The 18310-nt window shown below is 38.7% G+C and overlaps 1 non-coding gene across 1 annotated transcript; it reads right to left on the minus strand.

Annotated features, from left to right (window-relative positions):
• Positions 1 to 2434: 2434 nt before the first annotated feature.
• On the minus strand, positions 2435 to 2541 carry LOC111902949 (small nucleolar RNA R71). The gene has a single exon (XR_002854011.1). It is a non-coding gene; the product is annotated as a small nucleolar RNA R71 (small nucleolar RNA).
• Between the last annotated feature and the right edge of the window lie 15769 nt (positions 2542 to 18310).

The raw sequence follows: 18310 nt of genomic DNA on the forward strand, positions 1-18310 counted from the left end.
ATCAGAGAGAAACCTTATGACACTTAGAATTTATGGTATATGTGTTCTTATACATGTGAATTTTTCATAACCATAATCATTGATATGTGCATAATTAGTTAATTATTTAGCATACATTTTTATTCATTTTTAACTAATTATGTGAATAATATGGACAAAAGGTACTTAAAACTGTTTAAATTTTGTTTTCAGTCCAAAAGACATGCTTGGGAATGAAAGGGAACAAGGGGAAGCAATTAGAGACCAAAGAATGAAGATTCAGGGACAAAAGCTTACCTACTCGGTGAATACACGAGCCTACTCGGCGAGTCCATCAGAATATTCCAGAAGATAGCCATGACTCCAGATTTAAGACGGATAACTACGAGCCTACTCGGCGAGTTGGGTCTATTACTCGCCGAGTACACCCTGTTTTGAGATAGCTATAAAAACCGAGCCTTTATCCGATGGGACTACTTTTCTGGCATTTTTTGAAGATCCAGCTGCGATTGAGAACCCATGAAGGCGCTGAGGAATTCTAATCTTCAACCTTTTGAAGAATTAAAGCAACTAGGTTAATCATTCCACTTAGCTTTAGGAATTGAGAATGTTTAATCTAGCTAAACTTGTTTTTGTGTTTGTTTTTACTACAACTATGAGCTAAATACGTTTTTGTTTCTGTTTGGGGAATACCAAGGAACTCCTATGGTTTAATTTCTAGCTTTTAGTTAATTTTTTATTGGTGATCTATTAAATTAAGTTTGTTAAAGAACCTTATGCATTAATCACAATTATTTTCTGTTAATTGGAAGACAATTAAGCTGCGTGAACATCTCTTAGTTGTTAACCTCATATGTCTATGTGAACACTAAATCATATGCTTAGGAATAATGATTATGAAACTAAGATTAATGAGACAATAGTTAGATTAATGTGTGAGCTTGTTTGAGAAACCATCAAACAAGAGGTTAGTTGAACCACTAAATTGATTAACCACTACAAATCTTGTTTAATCCAAATTATTAATCTAGGGAATTAATTAGCTTAAACACTTGATCACTGCTTGAATTAATTAATTGTCTAAGGGTTAGGACTAATGAACATGAACCTAACCACTATAATTGGTAGCCAATAACAATTAATCTATCATAAATACAAAATAACCATAGGAGTAAATTGGTTGAACCTAAATAGAAACATCTTTATCAAATTTGGTGAATTAGTTGTTTGCTTTAGTTACTTAGTTAATTAAGTGTTTTATGGTGTGCTTAAGTTTCTAGTCTTGTAAAACTAGAAGAAAAACCTTTTACTTTCATTAATTGCTTAGTTAAAATTAGCCATTGGTTTAATTTTCCGTTCCCTGAGTTAGATACACTACTTACTCAACCATACCACTAAAAGACAGGTTCACTGCCTTTCTGTGCTGAATTATTAATAAAAAGTAGGAATAAAACTAGTGCTTTTACACACACAAAGTTTTTGGCGCCGTTGCCGGGGAACGGTTGTAAATAATTAATCTAATCCCTAATTTTTTCGATCCTGTGTGTGAGTTTACTGGCACAAAGTTAATTTATTGCAATTTAGTAGTTAGAAATTAGGTTTTAGCATTTGTTTTAGTTTTAGAATTAAGTCTAAAATTTCTTCAAATTTACACTAATACTCCCCGAGTGCAGTCGCACCTACTCGGGGAGTATAAGTGTATTTGGCAGATTAATTTTCAATTTTTTTAGTACAGTTTTTTTTGTTCTTTTTACGTTTTTATCTAGTTTATTTCAGGACATTCATGACCAGAGGATCAAACACCCCGCTGGTACCCCCGTTTGAAGATCCCGAATCCGCATTGAAAAGGAACAAAGGAAAGGACGTGGAGAGCTCGAGTACACCGAAGAAGTCACCTTTGTCCAATTTGAAGACTGTTTTTGGGAAAAAGAAGAGTAGCAAATCAGGAGAATCCAATGCTTCTTTAGTAATCGACGAACCGGTTAAGGAAGATATTGAGTACGAGACCGAGGAAGAAGAGGAACCTACATACGAGCACGAAACTGATTCCGAGGAAGAGTTAGCTATCACAATGGCTAACATTGATGAAATCCCCATGGGAGAATGGAAGAAAAAGATGTGTGGCAACATTGGCCTGGGACTTGTGCAACTTGCAATTCCCGCGAATGCTACTTTCGAGCTAAACGGTCATATCCTAGCTTTACTTAAAGAAATACCTTTTTATGGAAAAGACCATGAAGATGCCTACACGCATTTGGACGAAGTCAATGATGTAGCTGATTACTTCAATGTTCCAAATGTGCCCCGTGAGACTCAGCTACTTCGTATGCTTCCAGTGAGATTCAAAGGTGCTGAAAAAGACTGGCTCAAGTCACTTCCCCCCGGATCAGTCACCACATGGGCCAAGATGAAAGAAGAATTCATTGATCACTTTTTCCCACCTTCCAAGATAGCCAAGTTGAAGAAGGCCATTGCTAACTTTGAACAACAACCTGGAGAGTCGCTATATGAAGCATAGGAGAGGTACAAGAGCTTACTAAGAAACTGCCCACACCATGACCTAAACAGCCAGCAAGAAGTCTCCATCTTCTATGATGGAGTCAATGTCACAACCAGGCAGTTACTAGACTCGCAAGGCCCGCTCACAAAGAAGCCTCCCCCGGTGATCAAAGAATTGATTGAAGAATTCTCTAAACACTCTAGAGAATACCACAACCCTAGACATGATGTTACTAGGAGATCCGCTTATGCAGCTACTGAAGACTAATCCGCGGTTATGGCTATACTAAAAAAAATGGATAGGAGGATGGATAAAATGGATCAAACGATCCATGCTATTCGGGTGGGTTGTGAAAACTTCAATGGGACTCACCTCACTAGAGACTGTGATTTAGATGAGAATGGCAACAAGAAGGTGCAAGTTTGTTACTCAAGTGGAGACCGATATGATGAAGACTGGCACAAACAAAAGAAAGAGTGGCTCCCTTATGAAGAGTACAAGAAAGCCAAGGAGGAAAGGTTTAGGCAAAAAGGGAGAGGGTTCTACCAAAAGGAGGAGCCGGTGCAAGAGAGGAAGCCAAGCTTGGATGAAATGCTCACCAAATTTGTAGCTGCTTCAGAAAAAAGACATAGTGATCATGATGTTGCAATTCAAGAAACAAGGACAATGCTTAGGAACCAGCAAGCATCTATCCATAATATAGAAACGCAACTTGGGCAACCTGCTCAACAAATCAACCAAAGGTCACTGGGCGAACTTCCTAGCAAAACTGAAAATAACCCACGAGGCGCGCACATAAACATAGTCACAACAAGAAGTGGGAAGATAATCACTCCCCTGGCACCGATTCAAACTGAGGCATCCAAGGAATCACAAAAGGAGGAGGCAGAAAAGCAAGCAGAAAAGCAAAACATACAATCTGATAGCCCTACTCGTCGAGTACCACGTATGGACTCGGCGAGTACACCACCAAATCCCAACAATCAGGTCCCTGAAAAGCTTTACCAGCCTCCAATGCCAAACCCAGCCCGAGCTAAGAAGGAGAAGCAGGAAGAGGAGTATCAGAAGTTTCTAGATCATATCAAGACTCTTCAAATCAACATACCCTTCATTGAAGTCGTCATGCAAATGCCCAAATATGCAAAGTTCCTTAAAGAAATTCTCACTAATAGAAGGAAGATGTAAGAAGTGAAGAAGGCAATACTCAATGAAAACTGCTCAGTTGTTATGCTAAATAAACTACCAAAGAAGAAAGGTGATCCGGGGAGTTTGACTTTACCTTGCCAATTTGGCAACTTGGCCACCATTCATGCCTTAGCCGATTCGGGAGCAAGTGTGAACCTAATGCCATATTCATTCTTTAAGAAGCTGGATCTCCCGGAACCGAGGCCAATTCGCATGGCAATTCACTTGGCAAACAAGACAGTCACCTTCCCAAGAGGCATATGCGAAGACATACTAGTCAAGGTGGACAAATTCATCTTTCCCGTTGATTTTATCATTCTAGACATGGAGGCGGATACATAAGTGCCCATCATCCTTGGAAGGCCCTTCCTCAACACGGAAAGTGCTATAGTAGACATGAGGGACTCGAAGCTCACGTTGCGGGTAGGAGAAGATTCAGTCACATTTGGGGTAGACCAAGCTATGAAGTATTCAAGGAACAATGACGACACGAGATTCTCAATTGATATGCTTGACGAATTATTGGAGGAATGCATAACTGAAGATTCCAGCAAGTTCACAACTGATGATGAAGAATTTGATCCAGAAAAAGGCTTAAATGAAATTGAAAGACTGCTGGAAGAAGAAGATTATGAAGAATTGGTGAAGCAAACTGACAGTCCTACTCGCCGAGTAGGACCGATCTACTCGCCGAGTTCCTCTTTAGAAAAGGCAGAAGTCTTGAATACAGCCACAAACTCGCCGAGTACCCTACCTGCACTCGGCGAGTCCAACAGTCAGAACCAAAAATCGGAGCTCAAAACTTTACCAGAACATTTGGAGTATGCTTTCCTTGAAGAAGGCCTTTAAAAGCCTGAAAAGGAAGAGCTCGTGCAAGTGTTGAAGAAGCGGAAGCGGGCCATAACATGGAGCATCACCGACATCAAGGGAATAAGCCTATCTTATTGCTCCCACAAGATCAATCTGGAAGAAGGAGCAAAGCCGGTTGTACAGCACCAAAGAATGTTAAACCCAAACATGCAAGAAGTAGTCAAGAAGGAAGTGGTCAAACTCTTAGATGCGGGAATTATCTATTCCATTTCCGACAGTCCGTGGGTGAGTCCGGTCCAAGTGGTGCCCAAGAAAGGAGGGATGACGGTCATAACCAACGAAAAGAACGAGCTAATTCCGACACGAACGGTAACCGGTTGGAGAGTGTGCATCGATTATCGAAAACTAAACGATGCCACTCGTAAAGACCATTTTCCCTTACCTTTTATTGATCAAATGTTAGAAAGACTATCGAGCCATAGCTACTATTGCTTTCTAGATGGATTCTCTGGTTATTTTCAAATACCCATAGACCCAATGGACCAAGAAAAGACCACATTCACTTGCCCAAGTGGGACTTTTGCCTATAGACGCATGCCTTTTGGGCTATGCAATGCACCCGCGACTTTTCAAAGGTGTATGACAGCCATATTCCACGATATGGTGGAAAAATTCATGGAAGTTTTTATGGACGACTTTTCACTTTTTGGATCTTCTTTCCATGATTGTCTCACAAATCTTGACTTAATGCTTGCTAGGTGTGAAAAAACCGACTTGGTCCTCAATTGGGAGAAATGTCACTTTATGGTCAAGGAGGGTATAGTTTTGGGCAACAAGGTTTCCAAAATAGGAATTGAAGTGGATCGGGCAAAGATTGACACCATTGCCAAATTACCCCCACCAACTAATGTGAAGGGCATTAGAAGTTTTCTAGGACACGCGGGTTTTTACCGGCGTTTCATAAAAGATTTTTCCAAAATAACTAGACCTCTAACACAATTACTACTAAAAGATGCACCATTTACTTTTACTAAAGAATGTTTTGAGGCATTTGAATGTTTAAAGGAAAAATTAACTAATGCCCCGATCATTATAGCACCAAATTGGAACTTACCCTTTGAGACTATGTGTGATGCTAGTGACTTTGCATTAGGAGCTGTCCTTGGTCAAAGGGTTGATAAGCACTTTGGACCCATATATTATGCTAGCAAGACTCTAAATCCAGCCCAAGAAAATTACACCACTACTGAAAAGGAATTATTAGCTGTGGTGTATGCCTTTGACAAATTCCGCCCTTACTTGGTTTTATCCAAAACTACTGTTTTTACTGGCCACTGTTTGAGTTAGTTTGTTCTCTAAGGATTAGTGCAGCGAACGTGAATCTAATCACTTGAATCGGTTAACAATAGAAGAATTAATCCATTGCACTATTACCATAATATCAACCATAGGATCAATTGAGTTGAACTAAACAGAAGTTCCCTTCGTTATTGAATTTAGTTGAATCTTTGCTTATCTAGTTTTTAGTTAAGTAGTCTAAGTATTAGTTGGTAAGTTTATAATCTTGCAAAACTAGAGAAACCCTTTTTTTTATTACTTGTTTTATTTAGATAATATTAGCATTTCTTTTAATTATTTACCGTTCCCTGTGTTCGATACCCTACTTACCTGAACTAAACTGCTAATCGATAGGTACACTGCCTTTCGTGTGTTCATCTTTGTGTTTAAGTTAGTAGGATTAAAACTAGTTGAGTTCAGACACATCAAGTTTGTGGCGTCGTTGCTGGGGATCGAACCCGGGTCACCCGCATGACAGGCTGGAAAACTTACCACTATACTACAACGATGGGTGCTACTTCTTCAATGGGTGCTACTGTTTTTACTAACCACTCGGCTATCAAGTATTTGTTTGCAAAACAGGATGCCATGCCAAGACTGATACGATGGGTGCTACTTCTTCAAGAGTTCGACATAGAGATACGAGACAAGAAGGGAATGGAGAATGTAGCAGCTGACCACTTGTCAAGGCTTGAGAACCCGCAATTGCAAGAAGAAAAAGTTGGAGACGACTTCCCGGACGAGTACATTATGGTGACCGTCGGAGACGAGCAATGGTTCGCAGATATAGCTAATTATTTAGCTACAAAATACATCCTAAAAGATTTTAGCAGTCAACAAAAGAAGAAATTCTTTTCTGAATTAAAATATTACTTTTGGGACGAGCCATACCTTTTCCGGAGCTGTGTGGATAGGATCATACGAAGATGCATATTCGGGACGGAAAGTCGGAAAATATTAGAGCATTGTCATAGCGGGCCCACGGGTGGACATCATGGAGCACACTACACTGCAAAGAAGATCTTTAACATTGGGTTCTATTGGCCCACAATTTTTAAAGATGCAACCCAATTTGTCAAAGAATGTGATGCTTGTCAAAGAGTGGGAAACATTTCATCTTGAAATGAAATGCCACAACATAGTATCCAAGTGTGCGAGGTGTTTGATGTGTGGGGAATCGACTTCATGGGACCATTTCCCATGTCTAAAGGAAACAAATACATATTAGTGGCGGTGGATTATGTATCCAAATGGGCGGAGGCACAAGCGTTACCAACAAATGACGGTCGGGTGGTGGTACGGTTTTTAAAGAAATTATTTTCACGATTTGGAGTCTCGAAAGCCCTTATAAGTGACCGAGGCACACATTTTGCCAATGACCAATTGGAAAAGGTGTTAAAGAAATATGGGGTAACCCATAAGTTTTCCACATCGTACCATCCACAAACTAGTGGACAAACCGAAGTGACAAATCGAGCTTTAAAGCGAATCTTGGAGAAATCGGTGGGGAGCAATCGCAAGGAATGGTAGGATAAGCTAGATGATGCACTTTGGGCTTTTCGTACGGCTTTCAAAACACCTATTCGTACTACACCATATAGGTTTGTTTATGGAAAGCAATGCCATTTGTCGGTGGAACTAGAGCATAAGGCGTTTTGGGCTTTAAAGAGGTGTAACTTCAACATGGAGGAACTAAAGAACAACCGGTTGAGGAAAATGAATGCTCTTGAGGAGCTGAGAAACGATGCATACTCTAGTTCATGGCTTTATAAAGAGAAGACCAAGATGTGGCATGACAAAAGGATTAAAGATAAAGAAATTCATGAAGGCTAAAAAGTGTTGCTCTTCAATTCACGACTAAAGCTTTTCTCGGGAAAACTCAAGTCAAGATGGGATGGTCCTTTTGTAGTGAAGACGGTGTTTCCACATGGTGCTATAGAGCTATTGTCAAGAAATGGCATGACTTTCAAGGTCAATGGGCATAGGATCAAAAAGTATGAAGAAGGAGTCCCCCGGATGAAGGAATGGAAGAGTTGCTGCTGCTGGAAGGGATTACAACCACGTAGAAGGGGAGGAGTCCAGCTAATGACTCCCTAAAAAGAAGCGCTTCTCGGGAGGCAAACCGAGTTTCAAGTTTGCATTTTCGTTCCTTTTCTTTATTTTCATTATTTTTTTCCTTTTCTTCATCTATTTTTAAGAACATAACTGCTTGAGGGCAAGCGATGCCTAGAGTGTGGGGTGGATGGCTTAAAAACATGAGAAAATACATTAATTTTTCAAAATTTTCATAATTTTTTTCAATCTGCAAGGTTTACTCGCCGAGTAGGCACATATACTCGGCGAGTACCTGCCCGAGTAGCCCAATAAAACCTGTAACGACATTTCTACTCGGCGAGTAGCCATTTTACACGGATGAGATATAAATCTGTCAAAAAGAGGGTTTTCACCCATTTAACCCCCATACTCGCCGTGCACAACGATCTCTCAAGCAGCCCTGTGATTTTTGCAATTTCTTCAATTCTCCTCGATTTTCCACTTAATCTTCATCATTCAAAGAAAAAGGTAACATCTTTACACTTTAAACTCATCAAAGGTTCAATCTTTATCATAGATTTGCCCCTATTTTGCTTGATTTCGGATTTGGGGGTTTCCTCAATTTCTAGGGTTTTAATTTAGCCATGAATTAGGTAGTGTTCGGAGGAATTTATTTTGGATTTATGGTTAGATAATTCATTACAACAAACCCTTGTGAAGAATTTGGAGTTTTGGACAGCCTATATATGTCCGGCACCGAACAGTTCCCGAAGTTCATCCTACTCGCCGAGTAGGTCGTGTACTCGGTGAGTAGATGACTATTCAGACCCCATTTCTTCGTTTTTAATTACTGGGTATTGTTTGTTTGCGTGTTTTTGATGTTTTTATGCAGGTATCATGGCCAGAAGGGGGCAGTCTTCTCGTGGAGGGAGCCAAAGTGATATCCCATGGCTTTCATTCCAACAAATCACTTCAAGTCATCACAAACTAGGGCCAAAAACCGATTAGAGGCGCTCAAACAAAAGGAAATCCATTTACCAAACGTAGTTGACTGGGGGTGGTTGGGAAATGTGGGATTGGAGGAGGAGCTTACACCTTACATGGTCAAGGAGTGCAGTTTGGGGTATACCACCATCACATGTGATGGTTGGTTACAACTACTCAAGATACAAGGGCCTGTATATGCCCAACTGTGTTGGGAATTCTTTGCTACCATCTCATTCCGAGGTGGTAGTGAGTATTACAATCCCAACACAATTTCTTTTTCTTTGGGCGGGGAGCTGCGACAATGCAGCATTGCTGAGTTTTCTTGGAGACTGGGCATTTATGACCAGAGCACGATGATATCTGAAGACTTTGAAGCTTGTTTGTAAAACTGCCATAAGGAACTCCCCGAGGCAGTGGTGGCCTCTACATGGTGGAACACAATCTCTAACCGGGTGTATATCCCTTCCACCGCTCAGGAAGGCCACATTCGCTCGCCAATCCACCGCCTCATTCACCGTTTCGTGGCTAGCACCATCAACATGCGGAAGGATTGGGACAAGGTCCCAACCCTTGATATCTTCTATCTATGGAGTATTATTACTCCCGACGCTTTCTGCAATCTCCCCAATTGCATTGCCAAATTCCTTGCTGAAGGGGCAGTTAAGGAAAAACTCAACTCAAAAATCAATGGAGGCATGTTTGTTACTAGGCTGGCGAAGTCGATAAAGTTACAGCCTCGAGTGGCTATTATGTGTTTGAGTGGTATTTTGGGGAACTCACTAAGCTTATGCTTACAGTGTTATGTGTTATGTGTTTCAGGTACCAGTGATGTCTGCGGGAAGGCGCCGGCTTGATTCGTACACACGCACACCGGAGTTATATGTTTTTGATCTTGGGATTTTGTATAGAGATAATGTTGATACAATGTTTTGGAAAATGAATGTGAATGATATTTTATGGTTTTAAAAGGTGAAAAAAAATTGTTTACATTTTTACGGTGTTACAATATGGTGATAAATAAAAGTTGTATTGTTTAAGTTCATAGGTTTTGATACCATATTGGATTCAATTATTATTGTGTTTCACTTTGCATGTTTTGACTTCCTGAATAAACTAGGTTATTCTTCCGGAATGACTAAGTTATTCAAACCATCCACAGTCGGTCATATGTTGGGAGTAGATATGAATTAAGACTGTCATGGGTTGGCTTGTAGAGGTCTAAGATGTTGGACAAAGGGCTAAAACACTCATGAGTGCTTATAAGTTCTGAGTATTGGACTCAACCCGCGCTCATTGGAATCACTTCATGGATTTTATCACGAGTGATCATGAGACGATAATATCTTATATTCTTCAAACCTAGAGATATGAGTTGTTACTATGAGTTGGTTATACATTGATTGCACGAAAACGCATTGGTAAGTCGATGTTATAAAACGTGCCTTTGTGTATGATTCAACAAGTAGTAGAACAAGCCATATGAGTCGAAGTTTATCCATTCCTTTTACCTTCGGGGTAAAATCAATATCTATGGGCCTCTCGATGATTTGATGATGACAAATGGATGTGCTCGGTCAGGCCAAGACTGATTGATTTATTGAATTAGTCAGTCGTCATAAATCGGAAATAGGGAAACAACAAATGGACAGAGAGAATGATTATAATCCATGTCTTAGTCCATATGATATCTGGAATGGAGGAATATATTATCCCTTATCTAATGGACAAGTCACTGACAAAGGTCAGAGTTCATCTACAAGGTCAGAGTTCGACATAAGCTTTTGAGAGCTACGATTGCTAGTCGGTTCTTGAAGTCATACAAAATAATAGTTTTAGACTTATCCAAGTGGGAGGCTGTTGGATTAATTTCTAAGTCCATAACTATAATTGATAAGATTTGACCCGACCCGACATGGTCCATTTGGGTTGCATGGCATCATGCATTTGGATAGACTATAATGAGAGAAATAACACTTAAGGATTATTAATATATTATATGTTCTAATATATTAATAGGATTATTTAATTAGTATTGATCAAGAATTAATTTAGAATTAATTAAGTGATCAAAAGAAGACTAATTAAATATATGGGTTGATTGTGTAAATCATCCATACTTGTATAGTGGGCTAATGCTCCATGGATTATCAAGTTGTGCTAAAACCCATAGGATGATCCATGGATGCTCCATGGTGTATTTGAACCCATGGATCCAAGGAAATGGAAAGTCATGACACTTAGGGTTTACCCTAATTGTAACAACTATATAAGATCATTTTCTTTGGGAAAAATCGGCCACTATGAATAATAAGAAAGGGCTAGCCGAGTTTAGGAATGTTCAAGTTTCTCTCAAGTTATTCCAAGTGTATTTGGTGTTATGTGAACCATTTGAGGTGTCAAACTTGAGGCACTAGGCACTCAAGCTTCATGAAAAAATTCTACATCAAAGAGGTATGTATTCTATCTTGTTATATTCATTATTTTGTATGCTAGATTAGGATAATACCTTGGATGTTCATAATTGCATGTATAATAGAGAAAACATAGATCCAAGGTATTTAGGGTTGCATGTACACTTAGGAGTGTTAGAATGCTCAAAACCCAACACAATTGTGATGTGGTTTCTTAATCATTAAGATCATCACAAAACATGATACTAAAGTACTCTCCCATCTTTTCAGATTTGAGAAACTTTTATCTTTCTGCCTAATTTGATTCTTCTCATTCGTTCTGCCATACATCGAAACTTTTCCAATGTTTTAGAATTGTACTTAAACTTGTAAGTATAACCATATTTAGTAAACTTTAGTAAATCATGACGAATAGTCTTATCGATCTTTTGTGGTGGACTTGACCTGTGCACAAGAATGTGTACTCGGTCCCCTAGTCCTTCACTTGACTCACATATACATGTGAACAAGGAATTAGTCTTAATTTTCCAAAGCTGAAAGTTCTCATTCATCATACAATACAACTTGCATGATTCCAAGTTTCTATCCAACTAAAATTTGGGTGATGAGAATCTTTCCTTATTTGGTAAATTAGACACTACCACAAATGAAAGAATCAAATTCATATTTCCATTATTTCTAGAAACATACAAACATCAATTTTTCATAAATGTCACTACAAGGAGATATAAAATAAAACAAAACAAAATTTTATTCATTTATTAATGTGGAAAAATCCTTTTCCTTACAATGCAACTTTAAATGAAAACTATGTTATTACATATTTCCTAGCAATCTATCATAACCCCTAAGTAGTAGCTCAAGAATCCGATCTTGGAACCATGCAATTGAAATCTATCTTTGCGATCAGATTCAGCATACTCTTCTTTTAAGCTTCCTTCCCTTTGATTGATCCTACAAAACATTAAAACGCAACCTAGTCACATTATGTATTAAGAATCAACAATTAGGAACTTAGCAGGTTTAGATAGTGGACTTACCTGAAGCAGAGTCAAACTTTTTGATTCTTCCTTCTTTCAGATCTTTCAGGTAGTTAGGGCAGCTTCGCAACCAATGCCCCTTCTCTTGACAATAAAAACATATAGACTCTTTGGGAATGGTACTCGAGAGTATCATATACTTAACCTTTCCCTTTACCTTTTGGCCAAGTGAGTTGATCAAGGTCGATCCCTTTCCATTGGGAAGAAAAAGCTTTTCTGGATTTCCAATGTTACCATTGTCAATTTCCATGGAAGTTTGAGAAATAGACCTTCCACCCAAATTTACTTTTCCAATGCGCCAAAACATTTCTGATTCAGCAGCAACAAGCAAATAAGAAAGATCAATGAGGGTTATGTCGTGAATTGTCACATAGTAGTCTTTAATGAACTCACTATATGACTCAGGAAGTGACTGAAGGACCCAGTCAATAGCCAACTTCCTTAGGATAATGACACCCAACATTCTCAACCTATAAATGTGTGACTTTATCTCTAAGACATGAGTACACACATCTCTTCCATCATTATGTTTCATTGCAAGTAGGGCTTGAGTGATCTTGAACTTTTCAAGTCTTCGAGCTTCTGGATCAGGGAGAATAATTGGAGAAGGTGGAGGAAGAGAAGTATGATTTCCATGATCCAATCGCGGGACATCATCTTCATTAGGGAAGCTTGTTCCAAAAGATTTGGGAAGATCATAATTGTATGAACCAAACATCTACAATGGGAGAAATCAAAGTTAGTTGATTTAAGTCCTTAATATAACACCTAATATGAAATATTAAGGCTAGGGCCCAAAACATTATTTTATAAATTGGAATAGGGATGTCGTAATCCAAGCTACAAAATATTTGAAGGTAGGCGAATGACGATTCACCAATTTCCACCTTAAAAACGAAATAGGTATTAGGTTTTAATTGGATTTAAAACTCCAAGATCTTTTGAGTCTCATTGAACTTTTCAATGACATGTTTAAATATCGATTATGCCCTTTCAAGTTTGTTATTCGGATGCCGAGGATCACAAACAAGGAGTGAATACCATGCAAATTAACTTGTTGCTCTTAATTTTTATCATCTAATCGATGTTCCGGTTAACCATACGCGCTCCACCGATCTATGATAAACCTTAAGCCACCCTTTGCCAATCTTGTTAAATCCAAGTTAGTGTGTTAGTTAACCACACACGCTCCACTAACGACTTAAGCAAGGTGCAAAGTGTAAATTCATAGGTTAGCACCAAATTCATATTTTCCTAAATAATTAAGAATGGGAATTTATAACTGTTTAGTTACTTAGTATTTATTATTATATTTTTAATGAAGGGAGAATTATAGTCTTGTCCTACCTTCAGTTAACAACCCTCCACCAGTCAAGGAAGCGGTGGGTGAGAGTGTTCACCCATTAAACTGCCATTTTATAGGCGGTAACCCCCCCCCCCTTATAGACCGGCTTCATTAATGAGGCCTACTAACAGTAAGACTGACTTTGTTCTTATACATACATACATATATATATATATATATATATATATATATATATATATATAACTATTAACTATTAATATTATAAAAGTATATTGGTTGAATTTTAACTTTTAAAATTCTAAGTGTTTAACTTGGAATTCAAGTATTCAAGAGGGGAAACTTTACAAATTCCAAAACTTGAGGGCAAGTTTTGACCAATTCAAAAAACTTTTCAATTCCATAACTTATGATTTTAAAGTAGTTTTAGTGAAAAACTCTTGAAGTTCCATAACTTGAGGACAAGTTATGGAAGACTTTAAAGCATTTACAAAATGAGACTCTTTGTCACACCCCAAAACCATGAACGGCGGAAACGTTCTGTGGCGGAGGACGTCATGTACAATATCACAACAATGAATAGTAGTAAACAAGCAACAACATCATCCATTGCATTAGTAATATAATTTTAATTCAAGTGTTTTGATATGTCTAATAGACACTAAAGTATAAATCAAAATGAAAGATGAGTCTTGAACGAGCTCCATCTTCTCTAAACATTGTATCGGTACCTGTCTACCGTTGACTTGAGGATACAAGTTATTTTGAAAGAGAGTATCAGCTTTAAAGCTGGTGAGATCAAAAGTATTTTAGTGTCTTAATGTGTAAGAATGTATTTGTACGTATGAAATGTAAGTATTTTCTACATATATGAAATGTAAGTATTTGTACGTATATGAAATGTAAGTATGAAAATGTTTTGAACATCCTAGAAAGCCCTATGCTTCCTACTGAGATTAGCCTTCTACCAAGGCATCTAGTATCTGTGTGTGTCTCTTGTAAGAGTGTGTATTTTCCCAAATCAGACTATCATTAACCAAAAATATAGCTTACACATTACCGTGCATCGTGTGAATGTTCACGAAGTGAATGTAATGGGAAAATGAAATAATACTAAGGTGCAGTATCAAATAACTACGACCGTACTAACTACTTTAAATCTATTGTAATTTAAAGTAACATGTGATTGACCTATATCCTGCTATTGACTCTAGTAAAACAACGATGTAAGACACCGTAAGAAATGACATTTGGCACCCATAGACTTGCAAGTCCCACTGTAGAGCAGGAAGGTGTAGGATAGTCAATCCAGTATAGATGTATACACAAACTCATATGCTCCCCAATTAAGGAGATTCGGGATACAAAAACGGTCATGGCAGGAAGTGCCATGGCCCGCTTAATGGTTCACATAACTGCATGAAAGTACATGTAACGAATGTGCTACCCGTAAAGTGTACTCTTTCTCTGTCTAGCCTGTATGTATTGTAATGTTCCGCGTGTGCTAGCTGTAATGTGTGTTCTCTCCATATCTAGCATGTATAGTAATGTACTGTGTGTGCTAGATGTAATGTGTGCTCTCTCCCTATCTAGCATGTATAGACTCATGAATGAACTAACTCGTGGTATGATTCCGCATTCTAGTAATAGTATTAGTATCCTCCTAAACTACCCATACGGTAGCTTACTTGTAATGTAACTAGTACGCATGAACATGGAAGTATACCCTTGCTACCTAAGGGTATTGAACTGACTGGAAGAACCTTTATGACTATATATGTACACATGATATATAACTAATATTTAAACGACCTTCGGAAGGATACCCGATACCTCACCAGACCACATCACAACGGGGAAAAGGAAATAAAGCTAGCTAACCTTCCTAAGTCCTTTAAACATTACTTATGTAACTATACATATATAGGCTTGAAATTGACAATATAAAATCATAAAAGAAGTTTTGTAAAACCATTGAAAAGTTTAGTATCTAAGAAAGGATGACTTGATGTCAAATTGTAAAACGATTTGAAAGCAGTTTGTTTGATAAGAACAGTGTAAAGTATAAGGAAAATATTTGTTTTGAATCACAATTGTAACATGGTTTAAAAATATACACTCAGTATGCAAGAAAGTTTAACAAAGAGTTTTAACTGAGTAAAAATCTTTTGGAAAGCCATTTTGAAGTAAACTGTTTGGTAAAACAACTAAAAGAGTAATAAATCCTTTTGTATGCTACTTATAAATCAGATGTGATTAATATAATAACTAGCATGATTCAACTTGTATCCCCCCCCACATGAAAGCATTTAAAAACATTTAAATCATTGATTAAAGGTGTATGAAGTCACCTGCAGTGAGCGGATCGGAAGGAAGTGTCGGACAAGTGCTTGGTGTCAAGTGAAGACTTAGACATAGACAATGATCCAAATTACATATGAAGACATATGTATATAAACAATTAGCGATTATAACACTAATTAATCATTTATGAACATCCTATTGCAAGGAAAACACTTTGGTCAAGTGCTAGGAGGCTATCGGGTTGCAACAATGGAGTGCAAAAGCCTCATACAGGAGTTTATTGTCCAATGACCATCTTTGTTGGAGTTAACGGCCCAGGGGAGTTTACTCCTGGCCGTAAACTCTCCATTGGTCACCAAAAGGGGCTTAAAACTCTAAGGGCTTAATTGGTTAAGTGCTCCAAAGCTTTAAACTAGTGTTTGGGTGGGTTTAAGTTCCTAAAATGACCTTGTTTGATGTTTACGGCCCTGGGACGACTCCTCCATGAGTTTACGGCAGAAAACTAATGGTAAGGAGTACCATTTCGTGAATCTTGGTCCTTAGGTCGATGGGGTAAGGTTCTATGTCACTAACCAAAGTTTACTAAGGTGATAGGGTGTCATTTGCACCCTTAAAGGGGGTTTACGGCCCAAGAACATGTGTTGGCCGTAAACTCCTTGAATCCCATGATCTCTTATTTTTTTCTAAGCTCTAAACATGATATACCTAGTGTAAAAGGAGTTGGATCAAGGTTACTTACAATCTAAAAGCTAGAATGGTCGTTTCTGGCCAAGAACACTAGTGTGTGTTCTTGGTGTTCTTGGTGGATCTTGAAAATCTACAAAATGGAATGATTTCACGGATGAAATCATGCAAGATTACTATATCATCTAAGATATCAACTAGTTAGGGCAAGAAACTTACGAGTTTTGAAGATCGGGGACGAAGATCGGGATGGTACTTGAGAGGATTTGGGCCAAGGATATGAAAGAAATGGACAAATGGCCTTCATCTTCACCATATAAGGTGAGTTTACGGCCCAGATGGAGTTTACGGCCGTCAACTCCCATGTGGTGGCTGTGAACTCATGGTTAATGTGCTTAAGGCTCGGTCTTTGTGGTATAAATTCAGTAGATAAACCCCGACACTTCTTCCTTAAGTGTACAAGGCTCAGAACTATCAAACGGACTCTAAATTGTGCTGAACGATAGCAGGAATGAGTTTGACTTTCTATTGACTTGGTATGCTGTACAGAATGGAAATTTTGGGTTGTCACATCATCCCCCTGTCAAAGGGAATTTCGTCCCGAAATTTAAATTTTAAGTAAGGAAGTAGGCATGAATAATCGAGCAAGGAGATCGGGAAACTTCCTAGTCGATTTGACCTCGTGTTCATAAGTGACATCCGTTCCTCGGTTGGTATCCCAACGAACCTTCACTGATGGGCGACGATGTTTGCCTCGTCCGTTTGACCACTCGGTCGAGGGTCACTACGGTTCTTCCACGAAGGCGAGGATCTCGTTGATCTCGATCTCGTCGAGTGGACTTACGAGAGTCCTAACGGAAAGGTATGGTTTCAAGTTCAAGACGTGAAGGGTAAAATGTACGTTACTGAGTCCGTGGTGTAGGTTGGGTTTGTGAGTTACAGGACCGATTCTGGCAAGAATCTCGGAGGCCCTATTTATCTTGGATTTAGCTCTCCATGCTTTTAGAAGAGTATCAAGCCATTCCCAGAGTGAGACTTCCTAAAGAATTTGGTCTCTCACTTGGAATTCCAAGGTTTCTTTTTCTTGCTTATCTTCCCAATCAAGGGCGACCCCCTGTTGGGTCAAAGTCGTAAGGGTTTCTGTAATTCGCAAGGAGTTCTGAATGGACTCCCGATAGTAAGTCGGCAAGACCTAAAATTTGGCGAATTTCGTAAGCGTCTTCAGTGCTGACAATTTCTCAACGGTTTTGGATAAATTGACAGAGTACTCAAAATTTTCCACATCACTAATAGTGTGTCTTAGGAATTTGATTCTTCAATTCCAAAACTTATGTTTAGAGAACTTCGCGAAAAGTTTGTCTCAGGGTAATGTTTCCATAGGTTCCTTCTTACTACGAGGGTACATAACTAAGTCATTACAAGGAAAATGACGAACTGATCCAAGTAAGAATGGCGTACCCTACCCATTAAGCTCATGAATGCTATGGGTGTATTGGTCCTATCCGAGGGATATCACTACGGACTCGAAGTGTCCGCATCGAGTTCGGAAGGTAGTCTTCGGGACATCCTTCCATAACACTCGAAACTGGTGATATTCGGATCTCGGTCTATTCTTGAAAGGTAAATCGTTCCTTGCGTTTGCATAGCCCATACGTTCATGCGAGGCAGAGATAATGATTTCTAGTTGAAATCTTGATGAGTCCCCGATAGCCGAGGTACATATGATGCAATCCGT

Source organism: Lactuca sativa, chromosome 4, assembly GCF_002870075.4.
Source record: "Lactuca sativa cultivar Salinas chromosome 4, Lsat_Salinas_v11, whole genome shotgun sequence".
Taxonomy (NCBI): Eukaryota; Viridiplantae; Streptophyta; class Magnoliopsida; order Asterales; family Asteraceae; genus Lactuca; species Lactuca sativa.